At 38.1% G+C, this 17,928-nt stretch overlaps 1 non-coding gene across 1 annotated transcript; it reads left to right on the top strand.

Moving 5' to 3' along the window:
* Nucleotides 1-10,983: 10,983 nt before the first annotated feature.
* Nucleotides 10,984-11,094, top strand: LOC137714021 (small nucleolar RNA R71). Its single transcript, XR_011065364.2, has one exon. It is a non-coding gene; the product is annotated as a small nucleolar RNA R71 (small nucleolar RNA).
* The last annotated feature ends 6,834 nt before the right edge of the window (nucleotides 11,095-17,928 follow it).

Here is a 17,928-nt window from a genome sequence, read left to right as displayed (position 1 = left end):
AAGAAATTAGGTCAGTAGCTAAAACAAAAAGAAAATACAAAGAAACAAAAAGAAACAACGGGGGATTAGCAAAATTGCTAATCCCCGGCAACGGCGCCAAAAATTTGATGCGAAATATATAAGCACACAAATTAAACCCTCTTTTCGACAATTGTAGTATAGATATAAGTAGGGATCGTTCTAGGCCGGGGATTAGGAGGGATTGCTAATCTAATGAAAATTGACTCAAAGATGTGAAAATATGTTTTAAAACACTTTAAATAGACTCACAAGACTCTTACTAACTTATATGACTCAAAACAAACTTTAAAGACTCAAAACAACCAAAAACAACCAAAAAGACTCAATTTAGACTCTATGACTTAATTTGGACGAAAATACACTTGGTTTTGACTCTAAAGACTCAAAAAGACTCTTTTGGACAGATTTGGAACAAATAAGAAAGGGGGTTTTGATTTTGGACGAATTTAAAAGAAACAAGTGTCTTAAAACTTTAAAACAGATTTTGGACGAAAATAAGAAAAACTAATGGATGATGGGATAGCCAAGGGATACTTCTCCACACATGATACTTTCTAACATAAATTGATTTCCAGTTGCTTTTCCGATAAACCATGAACCTCAACACCCCAGATTAACCGTGACATCACTAATTAACCCTCAGATTTCCCTTAAGTTAGTGGATTGGATGACATCATACGACAACCCAAAGCATTCTTCAAAAAGTCCCCTACATGACATCATAATAGAGATACGGTTAAAGATCATTACGTTCAATGGAAACCATAAGTATTGACAAAGCACTTGTAACTATGACATCATGATACGCATGCTAGGAATTTACTTCACATGATTGTGAAAACAACCTTAACTACTTGTGAATATAAGTTTGTGACGATTATGTGAAACACCCTTATATTCTAGCCCCAAATTCAAGCATGCAAATTAAGTAGGCCTCCCTAATAAACATACAAGAATAAGTTATCCATCAAACAGTTAAGTAAATTGCATTCGCAATTTATGAAATCACAACTGGAATTAATCAAATCATATTATAATTGTAATCATGGTTTCAAAGCATCCCTAGGCTAAAACGAGTTTAGCCTCTCATGTTCATGACAAAACAAAGCAATATAGATTTAAACATTGAAAATAAAAGATAGATTACACCTAGACACGTCCAACACTCCAACTTGAATGTACAAACGCCCAAGGCTTGGTCTTCCTTCTCCTCCTCCTTGCTAGGTCACGGCACAAGGTTGATTTCTGAAGGGATGTATGAATGTTGTGTGAAGGGATGGTGATCATTAAATGGCACGGCAAGGCTGTTTATATAGGCTAGTTTTGGCACACTTAGTGTAGGAAAAGGATTGCCTAATCCCATTGGAAAAAGGTTAACTCAAGGCAGAAATTGAGTGGGATTTGGAATAGGGAATTCAGCTAGGATTTAGGGATTCTAGAAGTATATGTGCGGCAAGGGCTGTGGGGATAAGATAAGGCTTCTAAAAAGAAGGGTTTAGAACAGATTCCTAATCCTAAAGGGATATGAACATGTGATATGAGAGTAGGATAAGGTTTTCAATTCCTAAACCTACTAGAAGTGGTGTATATGCGGCATACAAAGGAATGAGGGTCGAGAACCTGTTCTAAGTGTTTAGATATATATCTAATCCCACCTAAATAGCTAAGTTTAAGTCCCCACCTGATTTGGATAGGAAAGAATAGGATAATGTTAGAGATAGGATAGGATAAGGTTTGGATAAGATAAGGTTTGGATAAGATCCCTTGTTTCTTGCTTCTTCCTTATCTTCATTGGAATAGAACTTCTTCCACCAGATTTGTAGCCTTTCCTAGCTCTTCTAGTCTTCAATTTCGTCCATCCTCATTGCTACATGATTAAGCTATCCAATCCATGCCCAAAACTGCTCCAAATACCCTCAAAATGCACTTTCTTGCTCCTTTTGCCATTAGGACCTAAAAACACACGAAAATACTTTAAAAGACTGAAATACATAGTAATTAACTCACTAAGTGTAAGGAAACAACACAACTAAGTAGCATAAATATGCTCCTATCACATGTTATGGAGGAGATCCCATTGCATGCCGAGGGCTCTAAGTGAGAAATGAAGGTTTCGTCCGGCTGCAAGACGTAAAAGAAAGCGCTACTTGGGAGGCAACCCAATACACTGAATAAAATAAAGCTGTCCATTGATCTCCGATTTGATTACTCAAAAAAAAAAAAAAAAAAAATCATGGCAGAAAGATGGAGCCTTCATAGAGGATGTTTACGTGAAGCCCCACTACGAGGCGTCGAAGCAGAAGGCATAGAAGCGGAAGGCATCGGAGCTAGAGCATTCCAGGCCTCAATACTTGGCCAAACGCTGGATGACCCAGGAAAAAGGTGCCTGTGGAGATAAGACGCAAGCCTTTGACGGTCACTGTGAATTCGACCCTCAGATTCTTGCAGCTCATCAAGCTTCCTCTTCATGCCCGACGAATAGTTATTTGCAAGCACATGCAAACTTCTATTCTCGTACTTAAGCTGTTTGATTTCCTACTTAAGACTTTCCACCTCTGCCATCAACGATTCCACTTGGCGGGACCGAGCAAGCAGGCGTTGGCCCATGTTGGACACAGAGCTCGCACACTGAACACTAAGTGCGAGGGACTCTTGAACGGCCAACTCATCGGACCGTCCTGACAGCAGCCTACTATCTTTTGGAGTGAGGAGGTTCCTAGCTACTATTGTAGCTGTTGTGGCGTCCTGCATCACAGAGTCTTCACCTGAAAGAGGACCGTTAGAAGATAAAAAAGAAGGGCGCCATACATTACCTTGACGGGGCGCAACTGGATCGCTGCTGAGACTCAAATCTAAGCTAAGGTTCGATGAGTTTGCCATTTTCTTTCAAAAGTGTTCAAAGAGAAGGGGTGGATGGAGTTAAATTTCGAAGGGCCGGAGACGATTTTCAAGAATGGGAGATCTTCAGAGTGTGTATGTTGGCGGTGATCGATAGCTCTATAAAAAGCCAAGGCGACGCGTCCACCGATTCAAAGAGCCGGATTTTCCGACGTAAGTTAGGCGACGCTCCCTCGGCTTTTCAGAAAACGCGTTCAACTTTGTCAAAAGATTTCTGACAAAGCTGAAAACACGTGGACGCCATCATCGCAACTACACATCTTTAGCCGACAAGCGCAAAGTTTGGCGACGCTTTCTCTGCTTTTCAAAAGACGCGTGCAGCTTTGTCAAAAGGAGCCGCATCTGCACTACCACGTGTCGTTCAGAAAGCGAAGGGGCGTCGTTCAGAAATCGAAGGGGCGTCACTATTTCAAAAAGCCGGATTTGCGGGATCAAAACGTTTGTCGACAAGGGTAAAAGAAGAGTACCACCACTTGATATTATCTCTATATATGTCGACCTTCGTCTTTTATGGCAAGGCAAACCTGAAGAAAATGCCTAACTCTCCCTCACCTCTGAGGGCGCACTCCCAGCGAAGCCTTTTGAAATACTCAATTTTTTCTTCTTCCCCAAAGATGATACCGGATGCCTGGAGTACAGATGACCCAGGAGGAAACGGCAGATTGAAATGTGTTGATTCATTCACCGCTTCTTCAAAAGCAAAGGTATCTCATATCATCAAGGTCAAAAGCAAAAGTATCTCATATCATGCTCTTTCCCTGTCTTTTTCTTTGTCCTTGTTCTTACTCGCATGGCAAAGTAAAAGAAGCAATCAGCCGGCACTTGGAGTCAGTCTCCGATCTGGAGCCAACTGCCTGGAATCTATTCCTGATTGCTTACCTAGCGTTGCTCTCGAGTAGTCATCTTCAACGGTTGATACATTTCCGGAGAAGGGACCACTTCTACAAAGGGGAGCGAGTAAGGCAAGTGAAAATGATACATTGAAGCATGTGGAGACAAACATAGGCTGAGTTATCCTCCAACCCTTTTCAATACGAATTGGAAAGATTGAACAAAGAAACAGACCAAATGGGTAAGCTCAGACCTTCGGGGAAGACCAAAAGAATCCTCCAGCCCAGTAGCACAAAGGAAAATCAACAAGTGGAGGAGACCCTAAAGGGAATCCTGCTGCCCAGTTCAAGAGTAGCACAAAGGAAAATCAACGATGGGCGGAAACCAGTTCAAGAGTAAGCCTGTGGAATCACAAAGATCAAAGCCTCAATGTAATCACCAAGGAGAAGAGGGAATTTACACTCCATAACCAGATTTGCGTCCCTAAACTCTTCTCTTTGTTAATTACATTCTGCCATGTTTAGTATGTTTAAGTGCTTTTTGTGTGTTTACTTATGTTTTGTGTGAATCTATGCTTAAAACATTGAGGACAATGTTTGATTTAAGTGTGGGGGGGTAACTAAGTATATTTGATGCAAATTCGTGGGATTTTATCACCCATAACTTCAAATGTTGTTCCTTGCTGTTTTAAGGTGTTTTTAAGTTGTTATAGAGTGTTTTAGTATGTTTTGTTTTTATAACTCCGAAAATCACATAAAAATTTGAAAAACATGTTTTAAAAAGCCTAAAAAGAGTGTTTTGAGTCGTTTTTGTGTGTTTGTGTCTTAGGGTACCTTCCAACACAATGATAAGGATTTGGTTTGTAATTGCATGGCTGTTAAAGAGAGTTATAAACATAGAGAAAAGTTTGATTTACTCTTGGTATATTCTTGGTTATGGTTATAATGTATGACTTCACATGCAATCATAAAAGAAAAATTCGTTTCTGTAACATGCTTGAAGGAAGGAACTCAAACAAACGCTACAACCCTATGAGACTCGAGCCATTACCTTCTTTGGAGAGTTATTATCTGTGATTCCTTGTTTTCTAAAGTTGTTGCATGATCTCATTATTCCTTGCTTGGTTGCTACTTAGAATGCAATTGTATCATGATAGAACTAAATGCTAGAACTTATATCCGTTTCATTCAAAGCATGACATTGAATTGCATAACATATATCAAGATGAAGTTGTGTAGTTGCCACCATAACCAAATAGCCTTACTTCCCATATTTCGTATATATTGTAAGTTTTAACCCCGTTGAGCCTTGTTTAACCTTTATTCTTTGTTAACCCACATAATCCTCACCTAGCCTAGAGTAGGACTTTCTTATACCCTTGTTCTTAAAGTATAGTGAGCATGACTTAAATGAATTCCTTTTGAGTTACTACATTCAAAACATGGTTTTAAATGCTTAATTGTGAACTAGTATGTGGTGACTATGAGTAAGAATGTACTTAAGTGTAAAGATGGCTAAAATCTGTGGGAATAATGATTTTTAACTTGTCATGTGCATTGGAAATCCCTGAGACAATTGTTGGAAGGTGTAGGTTGTGTTTTGTTCGTTTTGTTTTGTTTTTGGTTTCTTTTGTTTTGTTTTGCTCGAGGACTAGCAAAAGCTAAGTGTGGGGGAATTTGATAGGAGCATATTTAGGCGACTGTTGATGTATTATTCCTTCCTAATGCTAGAATATATTTAGTATAATGGCACAAGCAAGGGTGTCGAATCCTCAGGGACTAATTGGACCTATGTAATTACTTGTTTTGCAAGAACTCTATGAAATGAATCAAACTAAACAGAATAGGCAGATTTGTTGTTGTAACTTGAAAGTAAAAGAAAGTGAAGAAAACACAAATAAATGACTCAACAACTAATAAAATGAGATAGTACCAATGGAGATGAAGCTAGGGATTCGGTTTCACCATTGCTAAACCAAGTCCATGTTTGTTAAGTTAGTTTATACTCATTCATCTACCTATTTCTTGAGTTTGTTTCACTTGGACATGATCAACCATATGATGTGTGGATTTGATCAAATGTCTCTAATCATGAACCTAGTTGTGATGTGCAACTTTGGTTCATAATCAAGAGTATGTAATGCACAAGAAACTTTCATAAAACCAAAGGGAATAACTCGGCAGGATGTTTGCTAAACATTCCCTTCATTCATTCACATATCTACCAAGATTATGCATGATGTGTGTTTTAATCTTGGCTACACAACTTAGTGATTAATTCAAATGATGATCAAACATTAAAATCAACACACTAAGTCACCATTAAATCAGAGAATGAAACAAGACATAGATGGACAAACTGAGCATTATAACTTAATTACATGGCAAACTTCGCAAGGTTACATCGAATCCCTAGAGGAGGATTAGTTACAATTCATGTTTACAAAAGATTTAACATAAAAATATAAAACATGAATGAACATAGAATTAATAAGAAGAAACCCTTGAAGCAAAACTGATGTTGAATTCCTTGAAGAGTGCCTTCGGTGTTGGTTCTCCAAGTGTGGTGTAAATGAAGGTAGAATGGTTTCTGCACTTGGGAGAACAAAATGGACAAAGATGGAGTGAAATGGAGTGGTTATGCGTGTGTAATGGACTGAATGAAGAACAGTTTCTGTGAATGGTAGAGAATGTGGACAATTTCTGTGGAATGGAGAGAATGTCGAATGCAATGGAATGGAGAGAATGTCGAATCAATGGAATGGAGAGAATGTGAGAGAATAATGGACAGAAGTCGAGCAAATAGGGTGTGTGTAATGGAATGAAATCCGAGAGAGAGAGTGAGTGAGTCCCCCTTGGTGAATTTCTGAATATGGTTAATGATGGAAAAAACAATAGGAAGGCATGTGAAAGCTGACAAGATCCATGTGAAAGGAATGCTGAAAAAGGGATGAATGTGCACGGTCTAGACAAGAAGGAGCTGGAATCGCATGAAATGGTAGGATGAGTGGATTTCTGGAGTGATGGATGCAAAGCATGGACATGATTTGCAGGTATGTGGTTTATTTAATCCAAGATACATGTGCAATGTCTGCCACAAGGGAGTGGACAATCTGAAACTGGTTATAATAATCTGGAATTGGGTATGGAAGTGCACGGGATGGACATGAAGAAATTGGGAGTGCAAAGGTGATCTGTTTCGGTGTTGGAAGTGCATAAGGGAGCTGGAACTGCATGTGAGTGCTCGGCAAGGTGTTTGAACATGCATGTGAATGCATGTTTTGGTGTTGGAACCACCAAATCTGACTTAAATGCTTTTGCTTTGTTTAGATTCACCCAATATGGCCGAATTGCACCACATTCCTTCATTTGCCTTCCAAGTGATCTTATTACCCACTTGGCTGCACACTAACACCAAACAATGTAAAATGCAACTAGTTTAAACCAAAAACAATACAAAAACGCCAAATAAGAAAGATATAAATGCATGCAAAATATGACTTATCAAATACCCAAAAACCTGGTTTTTGCTAGTCCTCGAGCAAACTTAAAACTAAATCACACAAAATACAAACATCTAACTAAACCACTTTCGCTGGCCAAACGATTGCACTGAGCATGTGCAACAAGCCTTTGAACCCCTAGGTGTCCCTAGTTGGAGGAGTTGTGTCTCCTGAGGGTTTACAGTGATGACACCCACAAACATTTACAAAATCTGCAAACAACTTGGTTAAAACATGCTTTAAACAAACTAATAAGAACCAATGATAGCCTTGTTATACATTCAAACTCAAAAGTTTGCCACTTCAAAAAAAATCGTATCAATTGTAAAGTATAAAGATATTTCTCCATGTCTTACAACTTCAAGGTCACCATACCCAAATGCTTCAGATAGAATTCGCCTCAACTCTACTCCTCACAGATTCCACTCAAGTTCTTACTCAGACCCTAAGGTTTTAGTCTCACCACAAGCATATATGAGCGAAATTATGTAAAGGGAATCAAAATTCTCACATATGAAATCTGAAATGGAAGCACAAATTCTGAGTAGATCTCATGAAATGAATTAAATGCTAAGAATATAGATAACACACACACTTACCATCACCCATGAATACCTCCTCAATGATCAGCTAGATCTTTCTCAAGATTGTAATATAAGGCTTAGGTTATAGGTTACGAAAGAAGTGATATGAAATACTAGAGCTTGGGGCATACCAAAGTGTCCTTGAGGATCATGCTCTTCATTTGCATTTGTCTTCTCTTTCTTTGTTTTTGGCGTCCAGGCCCTATGCATTAAAATGAGGAGATTTGGAACTTGTATCCACTTTGATTCTCTTTTTTTTTTTTTTTTTTTTAGAACATCTTCAACATAGGTGCCCTTGGTACACGCCACAATCTTGTTCTAAGCTCAATTTACCTTTAGTCTTCATCACATTGGTATTCCCCAAACTATAAGGTATGGCTTGTAATGGGCTAGAATGGTTAGAATATGGTGTGGGTGATGAAAGAATTGGGCTAAAGTGTTTGGCTGCAACAAGGGTGAATGGAGCACACAAATGGGTAGGATTTAAGCCTTTTAGTAGTTAAACATGCAAAGCCTAACATCATCTCATTGAGTTCATTCATGAATGATACTAAATACATGGTATCTGCAAAGGAGAATGATTCTTAGCATCCAAACAAAATAGAATTAATGAGATCATTTAAAGTGAAATTGAAAGAAAAAGATAGGAGTAGAAACACTTTAAACCCTCTCAAAGAAGCAATTAGGCTCAAAATAACTCACTAGGGTAGTCTCCACTATTCTTCTTCCAGAATTTGAGTATGGTACCTCTATCATCATAATTTCAAGAGTTATAGCTTTATAAAAGACAACAAGATGCAACTCTTTTCCATAGCAACCCAATCGTTTGTTTTCAAACATAGTCCTCATATACATTCGTATTAGCATGCAAAACACTCTTAACCAAAACTAACACCTCAAACAAACACAAACACAAAACAAACTTTCCATCCCACCCCCAAACCTAACCTAAACATTGTCCTCGATGTTTAAAATTGTATGCAATGCAAGTAGGCAAAGAATATGGAATGGTAACAAAATAAACACAACATAAAGAAAGAACACAAACCACACTAGGTTGCCTCCTAGCAAGCGCTTTATTTAATGTCTAGGCGAGACATGGTAGCTTGTTCATGGTGTTGTAAATTCAAGAACATCTACGACTTGATACACTTGCTCTTCCTCCACTTTATCTAAGTATGGTTTCAATCGCTGCCCGTTGACTTTAAAAGAGGTGCCATTCTTCATGTTCTCTATCTCCACAGCTCCGTGGGGAAATGTTTGCAGCACCTTAAATGGTCCCACCCACCTAGACTTCAATTTTCCTGGAAAAAGTCTTAGACGTGAGTCAAACAAAAGTACTTTCATACCTTGGTGAAACTCCTTCCTTAGGATGGCCTTGTCATGATAGAGCTTAGTCCGTTCCTTGTAGATTTTGGCATTCTCATATGCCTCATTTCTAAGCTCTTCCAACTCATTAAGTTGGAGCTTCCTTGCTATTCCAGCATCCTTGTAATCAAAGTTGAACTTCTTGATGGCCCAATATGCACGGTGTTCAAGCTCCATTGGCAAATGACAAGCTTTCCCAAACACAAGGCGATAAGGACTCATGCCAATGGGGGTCTTGTATGCTGTTCTATATGCCCATAGTGCATCATTTAACCTCAATGACCAATCCTTCCTTGTAGGGCTCACAGTCTTCATCAAAATGTTCTTGATCTCCTTATTGCTAATCTCCACTTGTCCTGAGGTTTGAGGATGGTACGGGGTTGCCACTTTGTGGTTGATGTTGTACTTCTTCATCAAGGATTCAAAAGGTTTGTTGCAGAAATGGCTGCCACCATCACTAATAATAGCTCTTGGGGTTCCAAACCTACAAAAAATCACATCTTTAAGAAAATTCAACACAACCTTATGATCATTAGTTCTTGTAGCAATGGCTTCAACCCATTTGGATACGTAATCCACTGCCACTAATATGTATAAGTAGCCAAAAGAGGATGGAAATGGTCCCATGAAATCGATTCCCCAAACATCAAAGAGTTCCACCACCAAAATGTTGTTCAATGGCATCTCATTTCTTCGGCTAATGTTCCCCATTTTCTGGCACCTATCACACTTAGAGCAAAAATCAAAAGCATCTTTGAATAAAGTAGGCCAAAAGAAACCAGATTGTAAAACCTTTAGAGATGTCTTTTTGGCACCAAAATGGCCACCACATGCCAATGTGTGGCTAAATGTTAGGATGCTTTGTTGCTCACTCTCTGGGACACATCTCCTAATGATTTGATCAGGGCAATATTTAAACAAATATGGTTCGTCCCAAACGTAGTGCTTTACCATGGCAAGGAACTTCTTTCTTTCCTGAAAAGAAAGGTCATTTCTCATTATACCACAAGCAAGATAATTAACAAAATCCGCATACCATGGTTCTTGTTCTTGAACAACAAGGAGTTGTTCATCTGGAAATGATTCATTTAGGGGCAAAGGTTGTCCAACTCCATGGTTTTCATTAAGCCTGGACAAATGGTCAGCCACAACATTATCACTGCCCTTCTTATCTCGAATTTCCAAGTCAAACTCTTGTAGTAAGAGTATCCATCTAATCAAGCGTTGTTTAGCATCCTTCTTTGTCATCAACTACCTAAGGGCGTATCCTCAAGGGTAGTGGCAGGTTTTGGTTGGAAATTTTGGAATTGATTGTTGTTCTTCCATGAAAGGTTGGGATGATCTCTCCAACTCGGGTTATATGTATTGGAATACATATCATTCCTTGGTCTTTGATTGTAAGAATTCATTAGGTTCACTTGCTCTTGAACATACTCGGGGTAAGCCTCCCTAGATGGACATTGATGAGTAAGGTGGTTTGGTAAGTTGCAAATGGCACACACTTCATTTGCTTTTGGCACCATGTTGAGCACGGATTCAAGCTTCCTTTCTAGGTTAGCTACCTGCAACAAAAGCTCATGATTAGAACTTGTTTCATAGACTCCAACTTTCTTACCCCTTAAATCTTTGTGTTGAGCATTAGACCCCAACATCTCATAAATGTTATATGACTCTTGAGCATTCTTTTTCTTCAATGCTCCACCTGCTGCATTATCAACAGTTGATTGACAAGTTTGGGTTAGTCCATCATAGAAAATTTGCATTTGTAAGTGAAAAGGTAACCCATGGTGTGGACATTGTATCAAGTGGCCTTTAAAACGCTCCCAACACTCATTGAAAGGTTCTCCATCATCTTGTTTGAAGTTGAAGATTTGTCCCCTTAATGTGGCTGTCTTTTGAGTGGAAAAGAACTTCTCCAAGAACTTCTTAGCCACGGCATCCCATGTAGTGAGGGAACCTGGTGTTAGAGTCATCAACCAACTCTTGGCCTTATCTTTCAAGGTGTAAGGAAACACTCTCATCCTCAAATTTGCTTCACTTACTCCCTGCAAAGGTAAACCACTCACAACATTGTAAAACTCTTTAATATGAGCTAAAGGGTCTTCATTTGGTAAGCCATAAAATGAAGGAAACATATGGAAATGTGAAGATTTGAGATCATAGTTTCTAGCTTCTGTGGGCAGCAAGATGCATGAAGGTGAATTTGGTATGATTGGTTGAGCAAAGTCCTCCAAAGCTCGAAGCTCATCTTCGTTGCCCGCCATCTCCTCTTCTCCTTCCCAATTAAATTGCTCAGATTCTTTACTTGTTGAACTAGGTGAATTCCCTTCCTCTTCTTCACGGATAATGGATGAACTTGATGGCACAAAGTTGTCCAAAGTGTGGCCCTTCAACCGTTCAATTCTTTGGCCTAACTCAACAAGTTTATTTGACATATACTACCTGAAACAAAGTAACACAAGTTTGAATGAAAATCAAGAATCTACCTACAATGAAAAGAACAAAGTTTAACTAGCAAACAAGCAATTACAAGGGACTGAAATCAGTCCCCGGCAACGGCGCCATTTTTGTTGATGTATTATTCCTTCCTAATGCTAGAATATATTTAGTATAATGGCACAAGCAAGGGTGTCGAATCCTCAGGGACTAATTGGACCTATGTAATTACTTGTTTTGCAAGAACTCTATGAAATGAATCAAACTAAACAGAATAGGCAGATTTGTTGTTGTAACTTGAAAGTAAAAGAAAGTGAAGTAAACACAAATAAATGACTCAACAACTAATAAAATGAGATAGTACCAATGGAGATGAAGCTAGGGATTCGGTTTCACCATTGCTAAACCAAGTCCATGTTTGTTAAGTTAGTTTATACTCATTCATCTACCTATTTCTTGAGTTTGTTTCACTTGGACATGATCAACCATATGATGTGTGGATTTGATCAAATGTCTCTAATCATGAACCTAGTTGTGATGTGCAACTTTGGTTCATAATCAAGAGTATGTAATGCACAAGAAACTTTCATAAAACCAAAGGGAATAACTCGGCAGGATGTTTGCTAAACATTCCCTTCATTCATTCACATATCTACCAAGATTATGCATGATGTGTGTTTTAATCTTGGCTACACAACTTAGTGATTAATTCAAATGATGATCAAACATTAAAATCAACACACTAAGTCACCATTAAATCAGAGAATGAAACAAGACATAGATGGACAAACTGAGCATTATAACTTAATTACATGGCAAACTTCGCAAGGTTACATCGAATCCCTAGAGGAGGATTAGTTACAATTCATGTTTACAAAAGATTTAACATAAAAATATAAAACATGAATGAACATAGAATTAATAAGAAGAAACCCTTGAAGCAAAACTGATGTTGAATTCCTTGAAGAGTGCCTTCGGTGTTGGTTCTCCAAGTGTGGTGTAAATGAAGGTAGAATGGTTTCTGCACTTGGGAGAACAAAATGGACAGAGATGGAGTGAAATGGAGTGGTTATGCGTGTGTAATGGACTGAATGAAGAACAGTTTCTGTGAATGGTAGAGAATGTGGACAATTTCTGTGGAATGGAGAGAATGTCGAATGCAATGGAATGGAGAGAATGTCAAATGCAATGGAATGGAGAGAATGTCGAATCAATGGAATGGAGAGAATGTGAGAGAATAATGGACAGAAGTCGAGCAAATAGGGTGTGTGTAATGGAATGAAATCCGAGAGAGAGAGTGAGTGAGTCCCCCTTGGTGAATTTCTGAATATGGTTAATGATGGAAAAAACAATAGGAAGGCATGTGAAAGCTGACAAGATCCATGTGAAAGGAATGCTGAAAAAGGGATGAATGTGCACGGTCTAGACAAGAAGGAGCTGGAATCGCATGAAATGGTAGGATGAGTGGATTTCTGGAGTGATGGATGCAAAGCATGGACATGATCTGCAGGTATGTGGTTTATTTAATCCAAGATACATGTGCAATGTCTGCCACAAGGGAGTGGACAATCTGAAACTGGTTATAATAATCTGGAATTGGGTATGGAAGTGCACGGGATGGACATGAAGAAATTGGGAGTGCAAAGGTGATCTGTTTCGGTGTTGGAAGTGCATAAGGGAGCTGGAACTGCATGTGAGTGCTCGGCAAGGTGTTTGAACATGCATGTGAATGCATGTTTTGGTGTTGGAACCACCAAATCTGACTTAAATGCTTTTGCTTTGTTTAGATTCACCCAATATGGCCGAATTGCACCACATTCCTTCATTTGCCTTCCAGGTGATCTTATTACCCACTTGGCTGCACACTAACACCAAACAATGTAAAATGCAACTAGTTTAAACCAAAAACAATACAAAAACGCCAAATAAGAAAGATATAAATGCATGCAAAATATGACTTATCAGCGACTTACTTAGCTTGTTTTCAAGCATTTATATTGTTAATTCATAGTTGTTTTAGTAGTTTAAGCCATTTTCGTGTGTTTTTAGGTTCATTTGGCTAAAGGTGCAAAAGGATGCATTTTGGAGACTTTTGGAGCACTTTTGGGCTTGGAATGGATGGCTTATGCTAGGAGCCAAAATGTTGGACGAAATTGAAGGCCTTGTATGCACTTTAGGACATACAACAAAGGGCCTAGCCCATTCTCTCTTAAACCAACCCCAAGGCCATTCATTTCCTTCCAATTCCAAAATCCACAATCACTTCAAAGCCATGCAAAACCTTTCAACACCCTTTAATCATTCCCCTTTAAGTTATGATTTTATTTCCTAACCCTACATGCATTATTTATTAGCATCTTCACATGCATTCATCATAATTCACCCTAGCTACCACCATTCACACTCACATGCATTCACACACACTTCACACATTCAAACACTAGCCTTTGCCGTGACTTCCTTTTCTCTCCAACATAATTCACATGCATTTCAGATTGCATTCCCATTCTTTAATTCACCAACAATTCAGCCACATTCCACATGCATAACCAACCTAGTGTCACTCCCATTCATTCCCTTTAATCATTCAGCCACCATCATACATTTATTCTCTTCACAAACACATACACAACCTGCCATCATTCCAGAAAAACATTCCATGCCGTGGCCTTCATTCCCATTTCCAGCTTTCACATGCAATTCCAGCTTTCACATGTTTTCCTAGCTGTTTTTCCATCATTAATTAGCCACTTGCATCCTAAACAAACAGCCATATACACCTCCATTCCTCCTATAAATACCCTTGCATTCCCATTACCTAAACACATCTCATTTCCATTCACAACACTTCACACAACACAAACACTACCCTTGTGCCGCAAATCCCCTTCCATTTCTGTGAAGTTTTTCTCCTCCATTGCAGCCACTATCCAACCACTTCCCATCCCTCCAAAACACTTCACATAATCCCTAACCATCTCCTTAGACCTTGTGCTACATCAACGAGGAAGATAAGAGGGCCTAAACGTTCATACAATTCAAGTTTGAGTTGTTGGAATGTTTAGGTGATTCTTTGATTTCAATGTTTCATTTTAATTCTCTTTGTTTTGTACGTATGAGGAATGGAAGAGAAGAGTGCCTAAACGTTCATACAATTCAAGTTTGAGTTGTTGGAATGTTTAGGTGTTTCTTTGATTTCAAAGTTATGAGGAACTAAACCCCCTTTAGCTAGGGGGCGATTCGAAACTATGTTTATGTTTGCAATATGAATTGGTTAACTTTCATTGAAATTTCATAAGTTGTGGATTCAATTTGTTTAACCGTTTGATTGATAACTTATTTATGAATGTTTATTAAGAATGCGCGCTTAATTTTCATGCATGAATATGACGCTAGAATATAAGTGAGTTTCACCTAATCGTTATGAACTTATATTCACAAGTAGTGGAGGTTGCTTATAAACAATCGCGTTAAATGAATTCTTGGCGCGAGTTTCATGCTCATCATAGTAACGAATGCCTCGTCAACACTTATAGTTTTCATAATGCTTAATGATCTTTGATTGTATCTTTATTGTGCTTTTCACGTAAAGGACTTTTGGAGAATGTTGTGAATTGCGTTGCGCAAACCCATCCAATTCATTAACTTAAGGAAAACTTGACGGTTAATTTAAGCGGACCTAATTAACCCGGAGTGTTGAGTTTCATAATTTATCGAAAGACTGATGCGAGATTTATACGCACACAAATTAACCCTCTTTTTATCATTTGTAGTATAGGTGCAAGTAGGGATCGTTCTGGACCGGGGATTAGGAGGGATTGTTAATCACTTGGATTTGACTCAAAAACATAAAAACAAAGTTAAAAACGTTCACAAAGACTCAAAGGACTCAAAACAAGTTCAAAAGACTCAAAACTGCCTAAAAACACTAACTAGGCAGTTTCTGACCTTAAACCCAATGTTGGACGAATTTAAGTAATAACTTGACTCAAGAACGTAAAAACACAATATAAAACACTAAACTAACTCAAAGAATGTAAAACTAAACACTTAAAACATTAAAACAAACCAAAAGACTCAAACATCACCCAAAACACTCAAAACTGCCTTAAAATCACTTTCTGGGCAGTTTTGAGCACTTTGGTGAATCTGGACGAAATTGGGAAATAAAATGAATCAAAACACTTAAAAGCACAAACTAAATTGATTTCTAACTAAATTGGACATTAAAGTAAAGGGGGATTTAGATTTATACGAAAATTGAAATAACAAAACAAGTTAATAAACTAAACAGATTGTAAAACGAATTTGATGGAATGGAATGAATGGATGATAGAATGGCTAAGGGGTTCATCTCTATACATGTTATACTTGCATAATAAAATGATTTCCAATTGCATTTCAATAAACTATGATACTCAACACCCCAAGTTAACCGTGATGCACTAATTAACCTTCAAATCTTCCTAACGTTATTGAATTGGATGATGCATGCGACAATTCAGAACATTCCCCACAAGTCCTCAACATGAATGCATAGAAGAGGTACAAGCAAGAATCATTACGCTCTATGAAAATTATAAGTGTTGACGAGGCATTCGTTACTATGGATTGCATGAAACTTATGCCAAGAATTCATTTAACGCGATTGTTTATAAGCAACCTCCACTACTTGTGAATATAAGTTCATAACGATTAGGTGAAACTCACTTATATTCTAGCGTCATATTCATGCATGAAAATTAAGTGTGCACTCTCAATGAACATACATAAATAAGTTATCAATCAAACAGTTAAACGAATTGAATCCACAACTTATGAAACGCAATTAGAAGTATTCAAATCAAAATGCAAGCATAAACATATATTCGAATCACCCCCTAACCAAGGGGGGTTTAGTTCCTCATGGTACAAAACAAAGAGAATCAAAGAAACACCTAAACATTCCAACAACTCAAACTTGAATTGTATGAACGTTTAAGCCCTCTTATCATCCATTCCTCATTCGTACAAAACAAAGAGCATTGAAATTAAACAAAGAAAATCAAAGAAACACCTAAACATTCCAACAACTCAAACTTGAATTGTATGAACGTTTAGGCACTCTTCTCTTCCTCTTCGTTGTGGCACAAGGTCTAAGGTGAGTTTGATGGTGTGAATGGTTTGGGGAGTGGTTGAATGGATGAATTTCTGGTGGTGTTTGGATTATAGGGAACTCACGGCCAAAGGGCAGTTTTGATGTGGGAAATGGGTGAATTTCTGAAATGGAAGAATGAATGAATGAAATGTGTATGAATGAGTGTGTATTTATAGGTGAAATGGGGGGAACATGACAGCTAGGAGGGAATGTGGCTGCATGTTTGAATGATTAAAGGATGCATGTGGGTTGGAATTGCATGTGCAATGAATATGTGGCTGCATGTGCAAGGGGACAATCTGAAAATGCATGTGAAAGCATGTGTTGGCTGCAATGATGAAATGGATGGGAGTGCATGTGGCTTAATTAATTAAAGGGAGTGCATGTGCAATGTTTTAAAGGATGGAATGCATGTGAATATGATGGAAATCTGATATGGTGATGGGAGATGCATGTGGCTGATTTATGCATGTGAATGCATGTGGCTGCAATGGATTAGGAATCCTTCAATTTCGTCCATTCCTTTTGCTCCAAACATAAGCTATCCATTCCAAGTCCAATTTTGCTCCAAAATGCTCCAAAATGCATCTTTTTGCTTCCTTAGCCATATGAACCTAAAAACACACGAAAATGGCTTAAACGACTAAAACAACTATGAATTAACAATATAAATGCACGAAAACATGCTAAGTAAGTCGCCTAAATATGCTTCTGTCAAATTCCCCCACACTTATCTTTTGCTAGTCCTCGAGCAAAACACAACAAAAGAAACCAAAAACAAAACAAAACGAACAAAACACAACCTATACCTTCCAACAATCGTCTCAGGGATTTCCAATGCACATGACAAGTTAAAAAATCATTATTCCCACAGATTTTAGCCATCTTTACACTTAAGTACATTCTTACTCATAGTCACCACATACTAGTTCACAATTAAGCATTTAAAACCATGATTTGAATGTAGTAACATGCCTTTAGAGAATTCCCTCAATTCCTCACTAGATGTACTCTCGTTTTTCACACAGATTTTCTGACTACACTCCCTACACTAGGTATATGTGAGAAGATTGATGTAAACATGTAGACGAACACTCACATATGTTATAACAAGGAAAGCATTTTCTGGATTTATGATAATCACATGATTA

This window comes from Pyrus communis, chromosome 5, assembly GCF_041283825.1.
Source record: "Pyrus communis isolate YQ-2024b chromosome 5, ASM4128382v1, whole genome shotgun sequence".
Classification (NCBI taxonomy): Eukaryota; Viridiplantae; Streptophyta; class Magnoliopsida; order Rosales; family Rosaceae; genus Pyrus; species Pyrus communis.
The sequence above is the reverse complement of the archived record's forward strand: the minus strand, read 5'-3'. Positions and strand labels throughout refer to the sequence as shown.